At 43.1% G+C, this 23357-nt stretch overlaps 1 protein-coding gene across 7 annotated transcripts in view; it reads left to right on the top strand.

The window, feature by feature from the left end:
* Positions 1 to 23357, top strand: part of ZWILCH (zwilch kinetochore protein) — a 266547-nt gene that overhangs the window by 81334 nt on the left and 161856 nt on the right. The window contains exon 5 of one of the 7 annotated variants that reach the window (XM_069222874.1): positions 11722 to 11883. The exons of 5 other annotated variants lie outside the window; for them this stretch is intronic. The gene's annotated coding sequence lies outside the window, so the exon portion shown is untranslated. Of the gene's footprint in view, positions 1 to 9370; positions 9444 to 11721; positions 11884 to 23357 lie in introns of those variants that run through there. One more of the 7 variants, XM_069222875.1, reaches the window with a different exon arrangement.

Below are 23357 nucleotides of genomic sequence, written 5' to 3'. Positions count from 1 at the left end.
ACCATACATCCTATCAAGGTAATATCTTATGAGGTTGTAGGCAGAAAGTTTGTATGTAGAGGGTGATTTTGTATGAAAGGAAAAATGAGTGTGTATTTTCAGTTTAAGTCACGAAGAGATGTGATTTGCCCAAAATCAGAAAATTGTTGATGCAATGCCTAAGACTGATTTAGAGCCGAGGTCAGTCGCCTATCCTCTCCACCATATTTGACAGTGTTGTGTTACTGTCAGATTGAAATCCATCTGCCTTGTATCTCCGCAAGATTTAGTATGCTTTGCATGTAGTGGTAAAGATGTGGGAAAGGTACGTAGCACAGCAGTTACTAACGTTAGGCATTTATATGACCTAAAAGACGAGGATTTGAGTTGAGGGTCTGCTCAGCTGTTGTTTCCTCATGCACGGTTCCTCCTACTCCTCACCTGGAAGTTTACATCAGAACTGCTTGATACTTCTAATTTGTAGGGTGCATTGAATGGGCAAGGAAGAGAGCTTTGCTGATGTAAAGTACTTCTCAAATTGCTTCCAGTTACTAGAAACCCTGGGCCGATTTTATAAAGCTGTGCTCCCTACCTGCCACAAGTGACTGTGCAGCAATTTGATTTAGTAATCTGACTGGTAGGAAGCACAACAAAATCATTTCGATCTAGGTTCTCAGGCCATACCAATTGTCTGCTTCTGATCCTGCTTGGGTCCATACTTTCCCTGTCATGTCAGTACTTAGAGTGGCCTTTGAGCCACAAAATTGCTCAACATTGATTGGCTTTCTTGTTGGTTGAATTTATTTGCTTATTTGTTGACTTTCCTTCCTTTTGTTGTTCTGGTCCCTTCTGGCATATAGCTTTTTTAAATCACCCTTTGATGACTTGTATTCTTCCACTGTTCAAATTCAGGAAAATACTTTTTCTTTTTCTCCAGTACTTGTTGAGAGTACAATGTTGTTTTGCTCTCTACCTCGTGTGCCTCCCATCCCCTTAAATTTCCATCTCTGCCCCCTCCAGCCAAGCACTCTGCCCCATCGGTATCCCCAGGGTACATTGTGATACAGAGAAATTTGCAGGGTGGATTCAAGTAGAGTAGTTTTATAAAGCCTGCACACCTTTGCTAAAAAATAAATTAAACCCATAAACCTGGTCTGTGTCCAACAGCCCAGAAGTCTTATTCCATTATTGCGAGTTGGGAGCATTGAACCTGTGTTTGTCTGGATCTGTCTGGTACTTATCCTGCAGGTTTATATATACTTTAGAGGTGTCAGAGCTGCTTGTTATGCACTGGTAGAGTCACTGCACTGGTGGGTGGTGCATCAGGTTTGTAATATGCCATAAATGATTCCAGTGGTGCCCTTTGCTCACACAGAGGGCTGCTTCTGCCATTAACAATCCTTTTCTTCAAAAGGCATGTAGACATAGGCCTTCTTCCTTGCCCTTGCTTTTCACTTAAGAAGAAAACACAGATTAAGTATGAGGCATGTTTGTTTTAGTTACGCAAGTTGGGTAAAGTTAGAAAGCACGTTTGTGACGTGTCCTTTTTTATTTTTTCAATTTTTATTAGTACCCAAGAAAACACATATATAATTCATTGAAAATCACAAGCCAAGAAACTAAACAACATTTAGCCACATATACAATGCCACCATACAATCATTACTTATTGGCTAGCCATTTTCCCAAAAACCCCCATATTTCTTGCCCTTTACATCTCCCTTTTTTCCCTTTTCGCTCGTACAAGTCTTGTTCCAGCTGATACACTGCGAGAAGGCGGTTTAACCAATTTTGATATGTAGGGGGCGTTTGATCAAGCCATGCAGAAGAAATACACAATCGATATACTGACATAGCTATAAAAATAAATTTACTAGCAAATGACGCCCTTTGCTCTGAAACCCCAAATATAACCACCCCCGGTGACAACTCAATTTCTAATCTGGCAACATCTTCAAAAAACTGCTCCACTTTCCCACGAACGTTCACTAGTTTCGTACAGGTGGTGAACATATGTATTATATCCACTCCATGTAACTGACATCTTGGGCAATGCACTCCTTGTACCTGACCCCACTGTGCTAATTGCCCGGGCGTGATGTACAGATCGAATATTGTTTTGTAATGTTATGCCTGAAGAGATGCTAAAATCAAGGAGGTCCGACCTAACTCAAGAGATTCATAGAAAACCTCCTCTTCCACATTCAGCTTAGCGCTCCATTTTTGGCTATACTTTGCCAAATCGTCGGGTAGGTGATCAGTCAGTCTAGCATATATTGATCGTATCGTGCTCTTATCAGATGAAATCATCATTTCTACTAAAGAGTTCTTTACAAACCCCACTGCACCACCAGTTTTTCGAAGGATAAAATCCCTTACTTGTAGATATTTGAAAAAACCCAGTTTGGGCTAGTACAAATTTCCCGTGAACATTTCCAAATGTAGTGATTGTAGAGCCCTCAATAAAATCACCTAATCTTTGTATTCCCTGTTGATTCCACCTCTCCATGATATTATTGTGGAAAATCTCCGGAAGAAACCTATTGTCCTTGATCAAAGTATAGTACTTGTACCTTCCGAGCCCACATTTCTTTCGCCACACACCCCAGTTTTTGAAAGCAGCCTGGAGGACTTTAAACCAAGCTTTCTTAAAATAGTTGGGCTCCAAAAGCTTAAGCATCGCCCCATTTGCAGTAGGGCCAATTAGTACCTCATAAATACTAGGGACATATTCCCCATTGTTTGCCAGCCATCCATCCATTTTTAAACAGCGATTGCATATACTGCATTGCGGCTGCCGTCTGATACAATTTAAAGTTGGGAAGGGACCATCCGCCCTTTTTTCAGCATTATGAGCTGATCCAATTTCCTAAACCAAGATATCTCAAATTCCAATGGAATCGCACAAAATAAATATAGTACTTTAGGAAGAAACATCATTTTATCATATTAAACCGCCCCATAATTGTCATATGCAACTTGTTCCATCTGCTAAAATTATGCCTAGCGTTATCTATAATAGGCCAAAGGTTGGACTGGACGATCTCCTCCACCTGGGGTCGAATATCAATCCCTAAATACATTGTGTGTTCTACTTTTCGTGTATCTGTCGATCTACAATGTTCATTCAAAACTATTTGTGTCTTATCTCTGTTAAGAAGATAGCCCGAGACTGCCCCAAAATGTTCTGCCGCACCCTCAATCTCTTTCAGGGTAAGATCCGGGTTAGCGGTTATGACTGCAACATCATCTGCATAAGCCAGAATTTTTGTTGCCCACCCATAGTGAGTAACTGGCTGTACGTTAGCACCCATTTCCAAAAAGCGCAGAAAGGGATCTAGGTATAACGCAAATAATAAGGGTGAGCATGGACATCCTTGCCGTGTACCCAGGTTTTATCCTAGAAGGATGGGAATATTCTTCCCCAATCTGTATTCTAGCACTCAGCTCCTTATATAAAGCTTTAACAGCTGTAATAAATCTTCCTCCTAGACCATATGTCTTTAAAATATCCCACAAATACTCCCAGTTAACTCTGTTGAATGCTTTCTCAGCATCCAGTAGAATCATAGCCATGGGCTCTGCTGCTACATGCGTAGCATCGAACAGTGCTATCACCCTCCTTATATGATCAGTTGTGTCCCTGCCGGGGACAAATCCATGTTGGTTGCAGCTAACCAGCTTACGAATGCATCCCGACAATCGAGTCGCAAATATTTTGGAGTAGATTTTTGCATTACTGTTAATAAGGGTGATAGGGCGGTACGAACTTAAACTAGCCGGGTTCCTGCCTTTCTTTAAAAATACTAGGATGTTATCAGAACCCCAGGACGGAGGGGGATTGCCCCCAAGCTGTACATGAATCACCAGTTTCAACAACACTGGTAAGAGCATATTATTAAAATATTTATATAGTTCTAATGGAATGCCATCTGGCCCCACAGCCTTCTCATTTGGAAGTGCCTCAAGCGCTTCTGACAATTACTTCATTGTCACCTCCTGCCCCAGTGTTATTTGATCTTCTACTGTAATCTGACTACCCCGAATCGGCGTCAGCCAATGACTATCAATGTGCTCCTGACCAATAATAACCGCGTCATATAATTCTCTGTAATATTCCCGGAGAGCTTCCCTAATGGCGTCGGGTCTCGTAACTGTCAACCCTACCTTATTTTGCACTTGCACAATTGAGCCTGAGGATGCCCTCTGGTGAATCTGCATGGCTAAATCCCTGCTTTCTCGCTGCATTCATAACATTCCCTTTGTTTTGTTAAGATTTTTTCCGCTGTCCTCTCAGTTGAGTATTTCCCTAGTGTCATTTTCGCTATTGATACGTGATGAAGGGCATTCTCAGCCCCAACATCATTCCTAATAGCTCAAGTAAGCTGCTCTTCAGCTGTCTGTAATTCCCCCATGAGTACCTGAAACTGGGCGGCTGCTTGTTTCCGTCGCTTTACGCTAAACCCAAGAGTTTCCCCCTTATGACTGCCTTTAATGTATCCCAAACTATTTCTATTGGGGCTGTTCCAATATTGAAGTCCAAAAATTCCTTCAACGGCGTGCTCATGTGCTGTATATACAGAGGGTCATTCAGCAGAGCCTGCTCAAAAATCCAGTTCTTCCGAAATATCTGCCAGTCTCTAACCCTACCCTCTAATACTAATGGGTTATGGCCCGCCATAAAACGGGGGTATAGCTTAATCTCCGATTCGTCTAGAAATATTGGAGAGACAAAAAAATAATCTAAACTAGCAAATTTCTTGTGTGGTGCAGAAAAATAGGTATATCCTGGCTTTGGCCCTTCTAGAGCCGACCATACATCCATTAGCCCCACCTCCCTTTGCATACTCTTAAGGGCCTGAAAAACTCTAGGCTTTCACCCCGGATATCTATTCCCTCTAATATCTCTTAAATTCTGTGCTCCGTCCCATGATCCATTAAAGTTCAGATCACCACATACAATATATGGTGCGGGCCAAAGTGTCAGTTCTGCGAATATAAAATCAGATAAGGAGGGATCGTCATCCACTGAGCCATATAATGAACATCACGTAAATCTGACATTGCTGAATGAACACTCCATTATTACCCACTTGCCAATTGCATCTACTTTCTTCTGAATAACAATGCAGCTAGTATTAGCTGCCAGAAGAGCAACACCCTTTGTTTGTGACATTTCCGATGTCAATACTTTTTTTTTTCTCTTTTTTTATGTACAGCTTCTGAAAAAAGGGTAGCGGGTGTTTACTTCCGTAGGTGCGAACAAGCGTGATGACGCACATGCAGAAGTTTACAGAGTGATACAGACTTTTTACATTTTTCCGCCTCTGAGCTCTATTAAGAAAAGGAAAAGAAATGTAATTTGCACAAAGTGCTTTTGGTGCTTTAAATGACACTAAAGGATGAGAGAGCAGTGGCTAGGTAGGTAAGTACAGGCAATGAAGGAACGAATAAAGGAGCAGGTTGGTTGATGTAACAGAGTTACGTAGAAGTGCTGAAATACAGAGCAGCCATGCAGAAAACGGCAGCTGCTGGGCCCTGCAGAAAATATAAAATAAATGAAAGCATGTTTCAAGGGTTAGAGGAAATGTGAAAGGGAGAGAAGGATGTAGAACAAGCAAGCATTAATTGAGTAGGTGGTAAGCAGCAAAGGCAAGAGAGTGAGACACACAAACTCTCATGGAGTACGTAATGATTTTTTTTTTTCTGTCTAAATGTGAGCAGTGAATGGAAACAAATCAGCCAATGAAACGGATGGTAAAGAAAATATGCTTCAGGGGAGGAACAGACACAAAAGGATCACAAACAAGTGACAAAGCCCAACATTAGTAATCTACGGGTGGGCTTTAAACTCACTACATTGCTTAGTATGATTCACAAGAGGCGTTTTCCTTCATACACCTACAAGTTGTCTGGCAGGCGAGATCTGCAGAAAAAGTATTGGCTTCTGTTAGTATTACTTTACTATCTAAAGTCAACATACATCAAATAGACTATCTTGTTTTTATATTATGCAGTGATTAGATTTAAAGCAATTATTTGAGATAGAGAAAGCAAGAATTTGTTTAAATGGGATTTTCATGTACAATGTTTTTAAACAGTACTAAAGCATAGCGTGTTATGAAGTTGCAATAGTGGCAGTCGTGCCTGAAGCTGCCATGACATGATTCAAAACCAGCATGACATCACATGGCATGATGTACCATAATTTATACTTAAAGCCCCCATGGAATAACATGATGTGGAGGGACATGATATATACTATGAAAACCACCATAACATGGTGTGACATGATATAGTTATAAAAGTGTAGGCTGAATAATTCCAATCTGTTGAATGCATATTGTCACCCTTTTGAACATGAAATGACCTTGGGCTCCTTAATCATCTCTTACCTCATGCCCTGCCACGCACCCACTGCCCCACATGATTTAGAATTTAATTGGCAATGTGGCAGGTCAGCAGGTTTTATCATAGGTTATCTCCCATGATATCTGTCCTCGCACTTCCCTAATTCTCCATTTCTTCCCTACCAGTCATTTGGTTCCCCATCCCTCCTTAGGTCCCTTGGCTTCTCTGGCTTTTATAGCAAAGTTTTGTTTTTCAGCATAGGATTAGCACAGTTGAATCCATGCAGAGCTGAAAAATGTCAAAAGCTGCCTTTTATCACACCAGACCCAGTATTACAGCTTTGGATTGGCACAATACTATCCAAGCCAACTTGGAGTTAATAAAATCCACCCATGACACGTTTTGCTCTGTGTGCTCTCTTGTGTGTGGACAAAGCTATACCTCTCCGACTAGAGTGAAACTAGTGTGTCGGGTTGCTTTTATACAGGGGCTTACATACAGGTCCCTAGAATGTTATATAAACCTATCCAGGGCCTGTAATTTAAATGTTATTAGCGTGACTGCTACCCCTATATTACCGTCCACTGTATAAACAAGGCTTCAGGCTTGTCAGTGTATCCTGACTGTAGCAGTGTAAAAACTGCAATTTGACCTGTCAAAATAAAATCTTTTGACTGGTCAAAACTTAAAATTATTACATTTTAATTATTGCTAAGTCAGCACTATGTAGGCCTAGTAGTTGACAAAACAGAGTGAATGGTATTTAAAAGTACAACATATAAAAGTTTAATGTTAACAGTGAATAGCACTCAAAAGCTATTTTGTCACTGTGGGAGGCCCAGCTGTCCTGAGTAGAAAGCCAGAATACAGAATAAAAGACCTATAATGTTTCTTGGGCATGAGACTAGTTCTTGCGACCTGTGCTGTCTCCAGTTGCTGTCTCCAGGTGCTGTCTGTAGGTGCATTTCAACACGTCCTCTACCCAAGCATTTGCCCACTCCAGCCCTAATCTAAGTAAACTCCACGGAACCCAAGTCATCAAACTAGCCTTTCCTTAGTTAGGGGGTTCTCCTTGGGACCCAGTCAGCCCTTGACACCTTTGAATACCTCTAGGGCAGTGGTTCCCAACCTTTTGACTTCTGTGGACCCTCACTTTATCATCACTGGAGCCCCAGAACCGCCACTGAATCATTATTGAAATCCAGGGGACCCCCCCCTCCTCCCCCCCACTGAGTTATTACTGGAAGCCGGAGACCCAGGCCTAAACATTGTTGATGATTTGTACCACAAAACAATACACACAAAATACAGAAACTTGCATTCCATCACACATACTCAAACAATAACACATTTTATTTAACTTGCAAATAAAATAATAATAAAAAATTAATAGAAAGGTTGGAGCTTTTTTAAATTTTATTGAAGCGATGTCCATATTATATTCCGTTTAATGCACCTGCATTACTGCTACGAATCAATGTAAGGATAGTAATTGTCTTTTTAGCCTCCAATTTCAAAGTCCTTGACGTTTACAGTATGTTTTAAAGCTCAGTTGTACATTTAGCTACTTTATTAATCTTTGAATATTAGCTAATTTTCTAATCCTTCACAGACCCCCGAGGAGCCTTCACCGGCCCCCATGTGTCCCCGAACCATGGGTTGGGAACCACTGTTGCGATTACTGGGAGAGATCATTGGCCCTTGAAACCTCAACATCCTTGATTTAACCACTTTGTGCGCATGACTCGGGAAATCTCACAGGATTCAGGACGGGATTTCCTGGAGTCATGTGCCTAAGTGTGGCCATCTTTGTTTCAGGAGGAGGCTATTTAAGCCACACCATGTACATGTACAAGTGCTTGGCTTTCCGGCTCCTGTTCCGAGAGGATCTTGTGTGCTAGTGCTCCAGACTTACTAGGATTTAGACTCTAGGGCACCCAGCTTCTGGAACCCTTTGAATTTCTTGTTTTGGTGCATCTGTGTCTCTTATCTGTGAAAACAAAATGACTCCAGCTTAATTATTGTTTATCTAACATGTCCAAAGTAAACAAGCATTTGTAATGCAATAGGTCTCGCATTTGTGAGAGTTAGAGCTATTTGCATTGGAAATGACAATGTATTTTACCTATGTTTTTTTGGTTTGGGGTGTAGTGTATGCTAAGTACCACAGCAACCCTGCCAGGCCTATAGCTGCAGGAGAGAGGACACAACAAGGCCGCCATCCTGAGGAACCACATGGCATCACACACAAAACCATGACCTGATGTGACTACGGACAATGAAAGGACCAAGAGACAGACACACGATAAAACATATATATTCCCACCGTTTTGATTTGCACACTTGTGCCTTCTATATGGCGTTATCTGAAGCTGTGGCACCCCTTCCACTGGGTTCTGAAAGTTCTCACTAACTGGGATAGTGGTGGTCTGGCCTCACTGTATTAGTTCAGTGATGGCATGCAGTGATGGTGTGATATATCATTCAGAGGCTCAGGTAGTATCAACTGGATGATGAAAGGCCAGGTTAGACCCTCTGGGAATCAAACATTTAATTCTTGTTGCCACACAAATCTTTGCTGAGGACACATTAAGCCTGTGGGCTACCGTAGCCCATATTCAGGCTACTGTCACTTAAATACTGGGACCTCAAATCTCAAATATTTGTAATGTGAACAAAATGTGTAATGCAATTATGTAAAAACCCACTGGATGTACACTAGTTCAGTTGTCTAGGGTCTTTCCACCATGGCCCTGTGCGAGCCATATTATAATGACGTGTCAATGTCTGGACACGTCATAGCATCTATTTGTAGTCTTTCTTTGTTGTCTTAGGCAAAAAGATACTTCAGTTACAAATAATGTATTGGGTTACATAAGTACAAGCAGAGGCTGGTCCTGGTGGACACAGTTTGTGAAACATTTTTCCTGTTTAAAACATCTCCTGCCCATGGAGTCTTTACTTTTACTGTCCAGGATTGACTTTGGGATGTAGTTATTCAGGTGTGTACCCATATAAACAAACACACGTATATTCCTTTAGACACAGGGAGGTGTGGTGAATCACTGAGAGGAACACCAGAAAAAGGAATGAGAAAAGGGCCACTTGATAGGGTAAGAAAGATATTTTTTTTACATAGATTTTTCCATGTACTTGGTAACCATAGCAATCAGAAATAATGCATAGAGTTTACATCACATGATGCATGGGAACTTAGTGGGGTGGTTACATGAAGCCTGGGTTGGAAGAGAGGGGAGCAGGTTAAACATTACTGGACTGTGACAGACGATGCATTGATCATTACACATAGGAGTCTAGAGGATGATGTTGAAGTGCTCTGTGTCTGTGACAGCAACTGTGGGGGGTATTCGGGGTGGGGCCTCTTTAAACAGAAAGCAATGCTATTCGAGCGCTGTTTTAGACAGCAATTCCAGAAGTGGCATCTGCAAGGTCACAGTAGCTGTGAGTGGACTGTCAAAGCCATGACACCAGTGAATTCTGAGAAGAGGAAGTGATGGGGTTTGCTCCACTTTTTTGCCCTATGACATGCTGCTCCTCTCACTGTGGCACCCTTGTGTTACGTTCCTTGTGCTACAGGGTTAGGGAAATGGCTGCCTCTACTAACTGATCTCTATTTGAAGAGGCTGAATTTACATCCAGAGGCTAGATGTTTTTTGCTACCAAGCTTGAGGCCACAAAGTGCTTGGGTCTGGGGTCACAACTCCTTTTCCACCATTTTTGAGACAACACCTTTTGCCATCTTTTTGTCTAGGACTAACCTATGTGGTTGGTTGATGACCTTCCGGAGGTTATCAAAAGCATGTGCTATCACCTTAGTATTAAGATCTACTCAAGTCAGTCGTTAATACACCCACTGCAGAGGTCTTGACAGAAAGAGAATGTCACAGATTACAATCTTGACATAGCTTGTCCACCTCTTCACTTCCGTAAGGTTGATGAAAATGAACAATAGCGATTTTGTTAAGCATGGCACCTGCTTTGCAGCTATTGACTATTTGCAGCTATTGACTATCATTGGCACTTTATGCTTCTTGGCTCTTTCCTGTTAAAGCTTTAAACAACACAAATGGCCTAGATATGCTATTTAATTTTTGGTAGCATAACATGTAAACAAGCATATTTGCAAGATGAATTGGGTATGCCAACAGAGCTTGTCAACATAAATATTTTATACTGAGTGATAAAAGTAAAACATGCAACTTGGTTGCTGAAGACGGTGGAAGAAAAACCCATCTGAATGGAACAGACCAATAGTAACTTGAGAGATGGTCGTGAGAATTTAGGTAGATAGGTAATATGCCTCAAGACCGGCAGCATGGGTGCAATGAAAGTCTGAAACAAGTGATGGGAATGAATAGAAAGGGAGAACAAAATATGTAGTTGTCAAGGATCATTGTGAAACCCACTGAAAAACGATTAGCATGGCAGAAAACCATCCGCACTTCAAGGGAGTCACATAGGTGAGGTGGACTGTATAGAATAAATGAATGGCAGAAAATGAACAGGCAAATAGAAGAAAGCAAAGAATATGCAAATTTTATTTTGCAAATAGGAAAGACAATTGTTGCAGTGACCACATTTTGGGTGATGACCCCCAGTTTTAAAATTTCGCAGGAAAGTTACCTGCTAGTAATCTTAAACTCTAACCCTGGAACACTGCTATCCAGTTACCATTTATGAGCTCTGACACCTAAACATGGCAGATTTGCTTAAAACCTTACTGCAAGGCCATAGTATTTGAGGCAGAAATACACAGATGACATGACAACATAAATGACACTTGTGGACTGCTACACCTATTGTAGCATTGAAAACATGGCTTCAGGCCTACTCTGTACAGCCTGACAGCAGCACTGTGGACTCTGCTGCTCAGACCTGTCCAAATCACCTTTTTAACAGAAAAAAATGTATTTAAAGTAAATAAGTCAGCCTTAAGCACATCTTGCTGCCCACAAAGTATTGTGCATAATATTTGAGGGCGAAATAGGTGTGACATTAGAAATGGCATTTTCCCCCAGTGACTATGCTCAAAAGGACATTGCTACTGGCCAGGTTGTAACTGTAATATAGGAGAAGTCAAATTATAGAATGTATACTTCAAGCTGTAACTTCTTACCTGTATCAGCTACAGATGCCTTTCAAAGACTTAGTTTTACATTTGATGAAATCCCAATCTAATGCAATGTTGAATTTTTATTAAATATATTTGAAATGTAACTTTTAGAAAAATACCTTGAACCTACCTGACGTTGCTGGCTGTTGATTTGCTTTAGCTCTCCCGCAACTACCCAGCCTATGCTTGGCCTCAATTAGGTATGGAAACATCTTCCAGAGCAGAGATAATGGCCTGGGATTTTCTTTCCGTGGCAGGAAGACCCATTGGAGTGAGTGCAGGAACTTAACTTCAGAGGACCCTGTCACAAGCAAATGTTAGATGCTACTTGGGAAGCCCCAGCCATTGGCCCTATAGTCAGCCAAACCCAGTGGAAGGAAAGCTACCCTCAGAACCGGTTCTGAGTGACCACAGACGAGGTAAGTGCTCATTACTGTGGCCACACCTCTGAGTGGCCATGCAGGCTCTGCACAAGGGAAGAAAGATTTAATCATCTTTGACTTTAAGAATAAGGTGCACTGTGGGATTGTTTGGTAGCTGTGCAAATAGGAGCTGTTGAAAAAGTGGATAGGGTTGCCCCCCAGAAACAGTTACCCTATTTACCCTATTTGTCAGGGAGTGCCCTGGAGTCACTTCTGCCGACTATCTAGAGCCAGGCAAAAACGTGGCATCCCCAGACACCATCCTCCGAACACTTATTGGACCTGCGGAATTTCAGTGGAGAACTGGACCTGCTGTCTTAGTGGAATCCAGTGGTTAGTTTTCTGACCTGTGTGGCTACAGTGACACATGCAGGAGGCCTTTTCCTTGAAGCACCCAGCTGACCACTGGCACTTAGATTATACTTTGCTGTTTGCCTATGACTGACAACCCGAGTGCCTCTAAGTACCTCTTTCTTGAGGCTTGTCCTGGGGGCCTCAGAAGTGTACTGCTGTGGTTGTTTTGAAAACTTTTCCTCCAGAGTGTCAGGGTAAAAAAGTGCCTGACCAGCACTTCCATGGTGTTGCATAGATTTTCAGTTGTATCCTGCTGAAGGCTCTCAGCCCCTCCAAAGAAATGACGAAGTCTCATTCTGGGTTGGGAGTTGGAGCATTTTCAGCATGAAATCTCCAGAGCTCCAGCTGAACCAACCTTCTTTGTGCACCCAGCCTTTGGTTCCGCTGCAGCGTATACATTTTGAACTATAGCCTGCTTAGGGAGGATTTTCCTTCTTTAAAAGTTATAATGTTCCTTTTTGTTTTGGGATGTAGAAGAAATGTCAACGTTTTTCTTTCAAAAACTGATAGAAGCTAAGTCCCACTTTGAAAAGGTACTATTTCAAACGTATTTCAAAAGCCTGGCTGCTTCATGTCATATGACCAGGGACTGGGTTTATTTTATCTAATTTGTGTGATATCTAGGCTGAATGGTGGCCTTAGCCTTTGAGGTGGGCCCTTGTCCACCTCAAATAATTATCCACTTTGTTACAACAATGAAAAAAATGGAAGGAACAAAACAAAGTCCAATAAAAGAGCAAAGAAGAGATTGTGTGATGCAGAAAGTTGCTGAGCGAAATGTGGAGGGGTGAGCACTGAATGAGCTACAGCTGAAAATAGTGTGCTAAAAATATTCAGGTTTTAAAAAAATATATATTGTTGAAAATGGCCTTTTTTGCAGGGTTATCCCCAAACTTTTTGCCTTCTTCCTCCTATTTGTTCAGGTCTGTTGCTGGTTTATTGACTCTGCGCACTTTACCACTGCTAATCCATGCTAGTGCATGTTTAAGGTTGGCCATATAGTTGTGTTTTATATGTCCTGACAGTGAAATACCGCCAAATTCGGTTTTCACTGTGCGAGGCCTATCTCTCATAGGTTAACATGGGGGCTCCCTTTAAATATCCTTAAAGCGCAGCTTGCCTTTGAGAGCAGATACAAATATGGAGTTTAGGGTCTCTGATCTAACAATTTAAAAATGCATCTTTTGGTAAAGGTGGTTTTTTAATTGTCTGTTTGAAAATGCCACTTTTAGAAAGTAGGCATTTTCTTGCTTAAACCATTCTGTGACTCTGCCTGTTTGTGGATTGTCTGTCTGGGTCAGTTTGACAGTTGGGCTATTTTGCACCTCTCTAGACGGTGACACAAAAGGGGGCGGGGTGTAGCCTGCATATCCTGATGAGCCATCTTAGCTAGAGGGGAGGGAGGAGCGGTCGGTCACACCTGAAAGGACTGTGCCTGCCCTCGCACAATGCAGTCTCCGACCCCCTGGTGTGCATCTGGGTCCTGGTCCGGACAAGGAAGGATCTTGCAAACATGTGAGACTTTGCTTTGAAGTTTGCTAACTTCAAAGGCAGAACAGGGTATAAGACGACCCAAAACCCCAGTGGAACCTCTGCTAAGGAGAAGAGCTGGAGGAGGAGTACTGACCCTTTGCTGTGTTGCTTTGCTCAACTGGCCTGCAGTTGCTGCTTCTGCCTGAAAAGAGTGCTATGTGTCCTGCTTGAGAAAGTTCTCCAAGGGCTTGGAGTAGAGCTTGCCTCCTTTTGGAAGTCTCAGGGACACCAAAGACTTCAGTTTCCTCGACCGGCTTCAGTTTCCTCGACTTGCAGCACTGGGAACTGTGCATTTTGTGCTTTTCAAGAGGAGAAACCACCATGCTGCTGCCAACGAAGCTGCTGGCCTGCATTGTGACCAGCCGATGCCGCGTGGAGTCCCATTGCCCCGATTCGAACCGCAACCCTGGTCTCACCGACAGTCATTAGACGACTTCACAGAGCCACTGCTCTCACCGCGACCTGTGGGCCCTGCACTCTGGCTTCGCCTGCTCCCACTGCAGCCTGGGCATCCCCGACGCCGCTCTACTGCTGACACCAGTGCCGCTGCCTGCACCGTGGCCTGTGGACACCGCTCGTGAGGGTCACGAAGCACCGTCCCGTCCCCCACTGCTGGTTTGGGCCTACCGACAACAGCACTTCCGCAACGACGCCGCTGCCTGCACCTTGACCTGTTGAAACTGCACGTTGCACCACCCCGCTTCACACCGCAGCCCTGGTCTCACCGACACCGCTGGACGGCGTCACCGAGCCGCTGCCTGCACCGTGACCTGTGGGCACAGCACGTCACATCATCCTGCTTCACATAGCAGCCCCGACGCCATGTCTTTCTTGTACAGCAGTCTCTTTACAATTCTTATGAACGGCTGAACTACTTTATTCTTTTTTCATGGAACACACTATGAGAGTGCATTTATTTTCTGTTTCTCTCTCTTGTGCTGCTTCATCCCTCAATTACTCCACATCCTACCCCCCCAGCTTCCATTGATGCTTTTTTCCCCCCAGTGCATCCCTCCCCCATCTGTAAAAGCACAGCAGCAGGTAACATTTTTCTAAGGCATGGCTGAAGAGCAGACTTTGAGTTGCTTTTGTTTTATCTCCTGCATTCTACAAATTGCATGAAAGCACAAGCTTTGGCATTCAAAGGCTTTTATGGCGCTTGGGGGAACATCTGCTTCACTCATTCTACTGGCATCTGAAACCCAAGATATATTTATGATGACACTTCTTTTGTATGCCGATGAATTCCTAGGACACCTGCAGAGGAGCAAATCACTGAACCATGCTGAAAGTAATTTAGTCCCTGACAAGCATTTCTTTTTACATTCTGATACTTTATTTTTCTTTTTATATTCTGTTCAGAGTTTCTGTAGTGGAAATCATTTGGAAATTAAACCATGCTGCGTATAAAGATAGAAAACATTTAATTCAATGTACCGTTAAGGGATACCATAGGATATATTTGCTTTTCCTTCAGTGTTTTGAAATGTTTTTTCTTTTAGTTTTTTCTAAACAATTCCTTGCAAACAAACCTTGCACATACAACAGCTCTGCACTTGCATATAAAGGGGAGACCTGTTAGGCTTGCCAGTATTGGTTAGCCCTTGGTTCTAGACTGTCCTTTAAGTAAAATTCACTCCTCTTATCTGACAAAAGCTTCTCATTGCTAATGTTTTAGCTTTACTTTTTCAAAAAATGTTATCAAGATTTGTGCAAATAAAGTGAGCATCTTACGCCAATACAATAGTAATTCAATTACAGCATCGGTGTGTATTTCACTAATCAGTCATTAGACAGTGCTACATTATGTTGCAAGCATCATAACACCTACATCAAGCAACAGCATAATTTCTAACCATATGCAAGATCATACTTTTTGGGGGGGGGGTTAAAACCCTCTGCCCCTTCCCCATATAGTTCACATTTACAATCCATATCCATGACAGTACTAGTATAATATTCTTGATCTCCTGCAGTTAGGGTAAGCAGACTGTGGGTTGTCCAGTTGTTAATCGGATTAGGCACATATTATACCATATCATACAGCGGGCATCCCTTTTAAAAAATAGGGTTTTGCACGTTGTCAGATCCTTTCCCAGCCCAGTAACCCAAATCTGTAACTTATCTCTCCCTAGCGTTCTATTTACTGACACTAAGTGTGGTAACCATCCAGTGGCTGCTGCTAATATCATTGGAAGGGGCGGGGGGAAGGGGACGGCAGAAATATATATATTTTTTTAAGTACCTTTTCCTGCCATTGCCAGCCGTCTTACTCCTCTTCTGATGGTGTTGGTGTCCCAGCAACCTCTAAGACACCAGCACAGGCTCCCCACATAATACTGGCTCTTCTCTCATGCTATACTTAGCATGAGAGAAGTGCCAAGATTGGTCTGAGCGGCTTGTTCTGCCGCTCACACTACATGGGAGCCTGTGCAATTTCTCCAATCTGGCTGTGCAAAACAGCTGGGTTCGAAGAAACCTAAGTGCGTATGTCAGTTTGGCTGGCCCGAGACATCCAGGCAAACTGACATGCACACTTAGTGCACTGACTCCAACTTCCGCCCCCCACGATGGACCATCCCCACCCCTCTCTGCTCCTGCTGGCTGAGCCAGCAGCTGAAATAACAACCACAAAACATAGTTTTATTTTTCAGCTGCTGGCTTTCAGCCACTTCTTTAAACATCACTTTCCATACTCGTGGGGTTAGGTGTCTGTGGTTCAGAGAGATTCAGCCAATGCTGTCCAGTTCTCCGTCAGCTTATCATCCCTCCTTGCTAAATGAGGACTTTTTTTTAGGCCACGTTCACAATTTTGGAATCTGTAAGGGGAGTGCAGGGATGTGAATGCAGATAACCAAAACATTGTGCAGTAATATTGAACCAGCCGCATGTTCCCCATGTGCCTTACGTAATAGAATATGTTAAGTGCATCATGAGAATGTAAAAACGAATCTCCAGTTTATCTTTAACTGTACAGAAATCCTACCCACACCTTCCACGTCATAGTTTCTTTAATCGTCCTTTACTGTATGGTACACACAATACTATTCTGCCTGTAGTTCGTCATGTTTTTGATGCTGTGAATACAGCCATACTGTTATGTATATACTGTTAGCACCATTTTAAAGTTTACCAGTATGCTAGAGTCATGTGATAACACTGAAGGAAGAACACATAGAAAATACTGCAGCGTTGGTTAATGCAGAAATGCATTTCCATGGTGAAAAAGGTCATCCATTTATGATATCAACAATCGTCAGTCTCGTATTGAATATCCCTACAATTTCTGCACTGGTGCTGAGACTTTTTGTTTTAATGACACAGGGCAAAAAGGGTGACTTACAGCTTTAAACAAGAACAGACACCTCCACACATGCATGTGCCATGTGTAGAACAAAACATTGTGTTATAAGGTTCAATAAACTGGTTTATTAGTTCAGAGAGGTGAACGATCAAATAATAAACACATTACGTGCCAGGCTGAACCCCAAAAGACACTAAATGACCTGTACTTTACCCTCTGGTAGGTTGCTGCAAAAGTAGTTAGACTTTATTTAGAGGCAGGGTGTAAGTTATTTATTTAGCGCTCAAAACCGTAATAAAGTGAAACATCAAGAAAAATGCCGAACCAATTCAGAAACTTTTTTTATAAATACAATTACACCAAAACACAAATCCAATCCGTAGAACCGGAGTTATTAATTTTTTTAAGCTTCAGGTGATAGTAGAGCCATAGCAGGAAGAGGGTGAGCTACCCTTTTAAGCTCAGCAAGGTTGAGTACAACACACAGGACATCCTGCCTCTTTTGTCCTCATGTCAGGAAAGATATAAAACTAGACAGGAGAGCCATTCAGTCGTGACACTGGTAGAAAGGTACATTTGGTTTAGACAGAAAAAGTCTAACTTTGTAAAAGTGGTATTTTGTTTATTTTTTTTATTTTTTTAAAGTAACTTAAACTCCTATTTTATCAGGATTTTAAATTACGGTTCATTTGAGTGGATGAGTCTTTTCTTTATCAGTTCCCAAACTGACATTATCATTTGAGTGTAATAAGGGAACCCATTTTTAGTTTATGGAAGCAATAGCCTTACAGCAGTGAATAACAACTTCAGGAGTTCTGCTGTGTCAGGACATGTAAAAATTGAATCCACATGTCCTACTTTATAAATACTATGTATCCTGCCTTAGGTTACTTAGAGCCTAGCTTAGGGTGACTTAAAAGTATTAAAAATGAAGGTTTAGGCTTGGCACAAATTTATTTTTGCTTGGCTAAAATGGCAGTTTAAAACTGCTCCACTGGCAGTTTAACAGTTCTACTTTAGTGGGTGGCACAATGAGCACTGCAACTCACTTGTAGCATTTAATTTACAGGGCATTGGTACATGTAATAGCATTTACTATGGAAATAAAAGTAAATGCCAAGCATAGAGGGAGGCGATCAAACACTTTCTCACTGGTTAGCAGAAGTAAACTGCACAGTCCTAAAAGGCAACAAAATGGGTTCCCAAAAGAAAGGCAAAAAATCTGAGATGACCCTGCAGAAAGTGGCTGGTTCAACACAAGACATTTAACTGATTACTGCTGCAGCCCTGTTCTGATTGCGGCTGAGTTTTGAGAGCGCTGTACCGTGATGAGTTACTGTGCAATTTGCAGATTACCAGCTCATCTTTGAGTGTGGCATTAGTTTGCCACTCCCTCTCATGTCCACCTCCCACCCCCAAAAAAGAGGCTCTGTTTTAAATTTCATTTCTAAGGTATTATGGAAGGGGAATTAATGATGGGGGCAGCAGTAGTGGACAAGCATGTGGGAATTGTTGAGAGGCATTACAGCGACTGCTGTACCCTGGGATACACTGGTATGCTCGCTTTGGGAATAGCGACAAGTGTTGAGCTGCACCTGCCTAAGGTCTGTTTGGTAGAGGATGGCTGCATGGGTAAAGGCAGATACAACAAGCTAACTTTGTTAGCCACTGCAAGTCCAGGCTTGGTTTCCCTCCAGATCATTTTAATTTCTTCTTTTTTTCATTGCAAATAAGAGAACCGTAGAAATGACTGTTCTGTCAAATGGGCCCACAGAGGTCACTCATTTCAAGAAATCCCACCTCCTTTGGGGTCCGTTGCACATGCTGACATGCGCAATTGGAAATAAACACACTTCCAATTCATCCCCCACACCTACCACCCCCACCCACCCAAAAAAACAAAACCTAAAAACTACTGAATAAGGGTGGCGAGTGAAGGATTAGGCCATATTGTGCTTATGCGTTGACTTGGTGAAATCTTGTTATCTGAGTCAGGTGACACAGTGAAAGAATGGGTTCTTAGGCAAGTGTGGATTAATGGGGTTCTTTAGTCCTGTGCGAAATGCTTTTCGTCACACTACTTTGGATGTGGGGTGTCGGCTAAACAGTAGTAAGGCTCTTTAATGTGGAGGATTAAAGCTCCTGTGTTCAAATTTTGAAAAGTAGTCATCTGTTGGTTACCATGGGCCAGATGTAGGTAGAAACCAATTTGCGAGTTGCAAATTGCGAGTCCTTCCGACTCGCAATTTGCAACTTGCAAATTGGTATGCAGGAAGGTGTCTCAGACACCTTCTGCGACTCGCTATGGGGTCGCAAAGACCCACCTCATAAATGTTTATGAGGTGGGTCGCAGTTTGCGACCCCATAGCGAGTCTTGGCACTCACGGGGATGGTGGCCTGCTGGAGACAGCAGACCACCATGTCCGTGACTGCTTTTAAATAAAGCAGTTTTTTTTTTCTCTTTGCAGCCCGTTTTCCTTAAAGGAAAACGAGCTGCAAATAGAAAAAAATACCAAAACCTTTTTGTTTCGGTTTTTTTCAGAGTAGGCAGTGGTCCATAGGACCACCGCCTGCTCTGAAAAAATATTATTGTGTGCATTCACAAAGGGGAAGGGGTCCCATGGGACCCCTTCCCGTTTGCGAATGAGTTACCAACCACTTCAAGTGGATGGTAACTGCGGGTTGATTTGTGACCGCTTTTGCGGTCACAAATCAACCCTACATCGTGGAGCGACTCGCAAATAGGTAGGGAACGCCCCTTCCTATTTACGAGTCTGAAACACATTTTGCGAGTCGGTACCGACTCGCAATATGTGTTTCAGCATCGCGTCAGGGCATTAGCGCCTCGCAAACGGTGTTTTTCGCTGTTTGCGAGGCGCTAATGCCTTCCTACATCTGGCCCCATCTTACTGTGAGTCTGTGTTGTGAAAGAGAGAGGTCCTGTTCGCTGAACCATAGCTTATACATGCCACACCTGTTGAACTATAGAGCAACTGGGATGGGTCTTTTTCCAAAAAAGAACACTGTTGAAACCCCCGCTCTCCCCCATATATATGCATTCTTCAGACCAAGACATTGGTTGTTGTAACATCTAGGTAATCAGGTAAAATCCCAAAGAAATGTTCACTCTTGGATATTGGAAACTGGGTAGCCTAAGGTTCCCTCGATGTGTCCTAGGGTCTCTTTCCAGAATGTCTTTCTCGCAGTGTCAGCACTTATCTGACTTAGGCAAGCTCATTTTCCACTAGTACATTTGATTGTAAATGGACTCCCTGTGTGGGAATCTATTAAAGACCTTTAGGATATCTATTCAGTGACACTATTTATCAGAGTAATCCTTCCCTAGATCGGATTCAGACTTGTTCTTGAAGGCATACTTTTCTGCCATTTTTTTTTTTTTATATAAAAGGAACTGAACTGTGTTTGCGATCAGACCCTTAGTGCCAACGTATGTTTTTCAAAGGATGTGAGTGGATGGTTCGCGGCAGTGGCGTTGAGTGGGTGTGGGGCCAAATGTCTCATGTGATAATTTTGTAATAAACGATTTTTGGGATCCCAAAATCCTGTTTACACTTTTTTTTTGTATGCACTCTGTTTCCCAGTTAGTAAAAGTGTCTCTTTCCACAGTTTGAGAAAAGGCTGGATTGTCCATGATCAGAGTTTTCAGGGAGGGAATGAAGCTATGACCTCTCTGTACTGCATCATGGTCCCAGATTTCTAGTATTTTGTTTGGGTGGCCGATTAAGCGTTTTGAGGATTCTGTTTTTACCCCACCCCTGATTAATCCCATAGTGAGTGACACACCATTGCCCTACATGTGTTGAGCCGCTTCTTCTTATCTTCCCCGACTGACTATTTGGAAACGTAGTTTGTGTGCAGTTCTGTAATAGCTCACTAGTTCCAAGCAGACAAAAGCCACTTGTTTGTGGACACCATCAAACAACTTTGAAATTAAAGATTATCTCAAATGAATTATATCAGACTGTTTTGTAACACTTTTATGTCACTTAGGAAGTGGGTATTGGAAGACAAGACTATAAAGGGTATAACTCCCTGAGGCGGATGTTCCTATAATGATGTTTATAATGGCCGCCAACATCTAAGGTTCTCCACTGGATTCCTAGAGAGCAAAGGCCAATTATTACCTTACCACGATTCTAGCTGATTTGTGATGTTTAGTCCCAGATGAATTGACTGTTTTCACCACTGTGACAGAGCTAGCTGCTTTTAGTGAGCTCTGTTTTCGGCCTCTGGAATCATTGTTTTAAGTATAGCTGAATTTTGCCTATTTACTGAAATCTTGGAACTTTTTCAAATTTGTCTAACAATTTCACAATTGCTGGAAAGGACCTGTCCGGAGCTGTCAAAGTGAGGTTACTAACTGCAGTGACTTGCTTTATGATGATTGCCTCTTAAGGAGATACCTCAAATAGAATCGCAAGCTCTAAGATCATCTGCGGCGTACCTCAAGGCTCATCGCTCAGCCCGACACTCTTCAATGTCTACATGAGCCCCCTCGCCGACATCGTACGCAAGCACGACATCATCATCACCTCCTACGCCGACGACACCCAACTTGTACTCTCCCTCACCAAGGACCCCGCCAGCGCCAAGACCAACCTACAAGAGGGTATGAAGGACGTCGCAGTTTGGATGAGGCTCAGCCGCCTAAAGCTGAACTCTGAAAAAACGGAAGTCCTCATCCTCGGCAACACCCCGTCCGCCTGGGACGACTCCTGGTGGCCCACGGCCCTCGGCACCGCACCGACCCCCGCAGACCACGCCCGCAACCTCGGCTTCATCTTGGACCCTCTTCTCACCATGACCAAGCAAGTCAACGCCGTGTCCTCCGCCTGCTTCTTCACTCTCCGCATGCTCCGCAAGATCTTCCGCTGGATCCCCGCCGACACCAGAAAAACCGTGACCCACCCCCTTGTCACGAGTCGCCTGGACTACGGCAACACCCTCTACGCCGGGACCACCGCCAAACTCCAAAACCGCCTGCAACGCATCCAAAACGCCTCGGCCCGCCTCATCCTCGACGTACCCCGCAACAGCCACATCTCCGCACACCTGAGACACCTGCATTGGCTCCCAGTCAGCAAAAGGATCACCTTCCGTCTTCTCACCCACGCACACAAAGCCCTCCACAACAAGGGACCGGAATACCTCAACAGACGCCTCAGCTTCTACGTCCCCACCCGCCCCCTCCGCTCCGCTGGCCTCGCACTTGCTGCCGTCCCTCGCACCCGCCGCTCCACGGCGGGTGGGAGATCTTTCTCCTTCCTGGCGGCCAAGACCTGGAACTCCCTCCCCACCAGCCTCAGGACCACCCAGGACCACTCCGCTTTCCGGAGACTCCTAAAGACTTGGCTGTTCGAGCAGCGATAACCCCCCCTTTCCCCCCTAGCGCCTTGAGACCCGCACGGGTGAGTAGCGCGCTTTATAAATGTTAATGATTTGATTTGATTTGAATATTGATAGCAATTGATTGAGCCACTGGGGAACTTTTTTTTTTTGTTGTAAGTTGCTAAGTGCAAGAAGCAACTAACCGAGCTATCTATAGTAAATCTAGTGTGCCTAAATGATGGCAGCCAAAACTGCAGTGATCGTGCAAACTGAAATGGCACATCTTATTTCCCTGCTCTTCAAAGATTTTTTTTAGTTTGTGAGTGCAGGGCAGGACTGCCTCTTCCGAGCTATGAAAAAACATACACCGTGTGTAAAAAAGACATTTTGATACAGAGGATTTCATAAATGACTGATGCTGCCCTTCTCTGAATCTGCAGAGTGCTTCACTGTGGTAATGCACGTAACTGTTTTACACTTACCTCCCATTGGTTATTACTGGTGTCCTGCTGTTGATGCAGGTAGGGTTTCAGAGTTTAGAGTGCTGCTCTACACAAAAGCAATACAATACAGAACCAGAAGGAGCTTTAAGTTTTACTTCTTTCAGTGCCACTGTTTGTATCTGAGTTAAGTAGAGGAGTAGCAAAGAAAAAGATCCTGCTGAGGAGAACAAACTTTAAATCAAAGCACTTGCAACTCATGGCTCCTGCAGTTTTGAGACTTCTTACAGGTCCTTGTGAGCTAACAGTCTTGTGTATTTTTGGGAGCTGGGCATCTTGGGTACTTCTAGGAGCTCACGTTCCCAGTGCCTCATGGAATTCATGATTTTCATTCAAGATTCTATTGTTTCCATCCACAATACTACAGGGAAAATTGAGTTTTCATGCAAAATTCGTGCCCAGGCAGAACTACAATGCAACCTGGTACAGTA

The sequence above is a fragment of the Pleurodeles waltl genome, chromosome 3_1 (genome assembly GCF_031143425.1).
Source record: "Pleurodeles waltl isolate 20211129_DDA chromosome 3_1, aPleWal1.hap1.20221129, whole genome shotgun sequence".
In the NCBI taxonomy this organism is placed as follows: Eukaryota; Metazoa; Chordata; class Amphibia; order Caudata; family Salamandridae; genus Pleurodeles; species Pleurodeles waltl.
The sequence above is the reverse complement of the archived record's forward strand: the minus strand, read 5'-3'. Positions and strand labels throughout refer to the sequence as shown.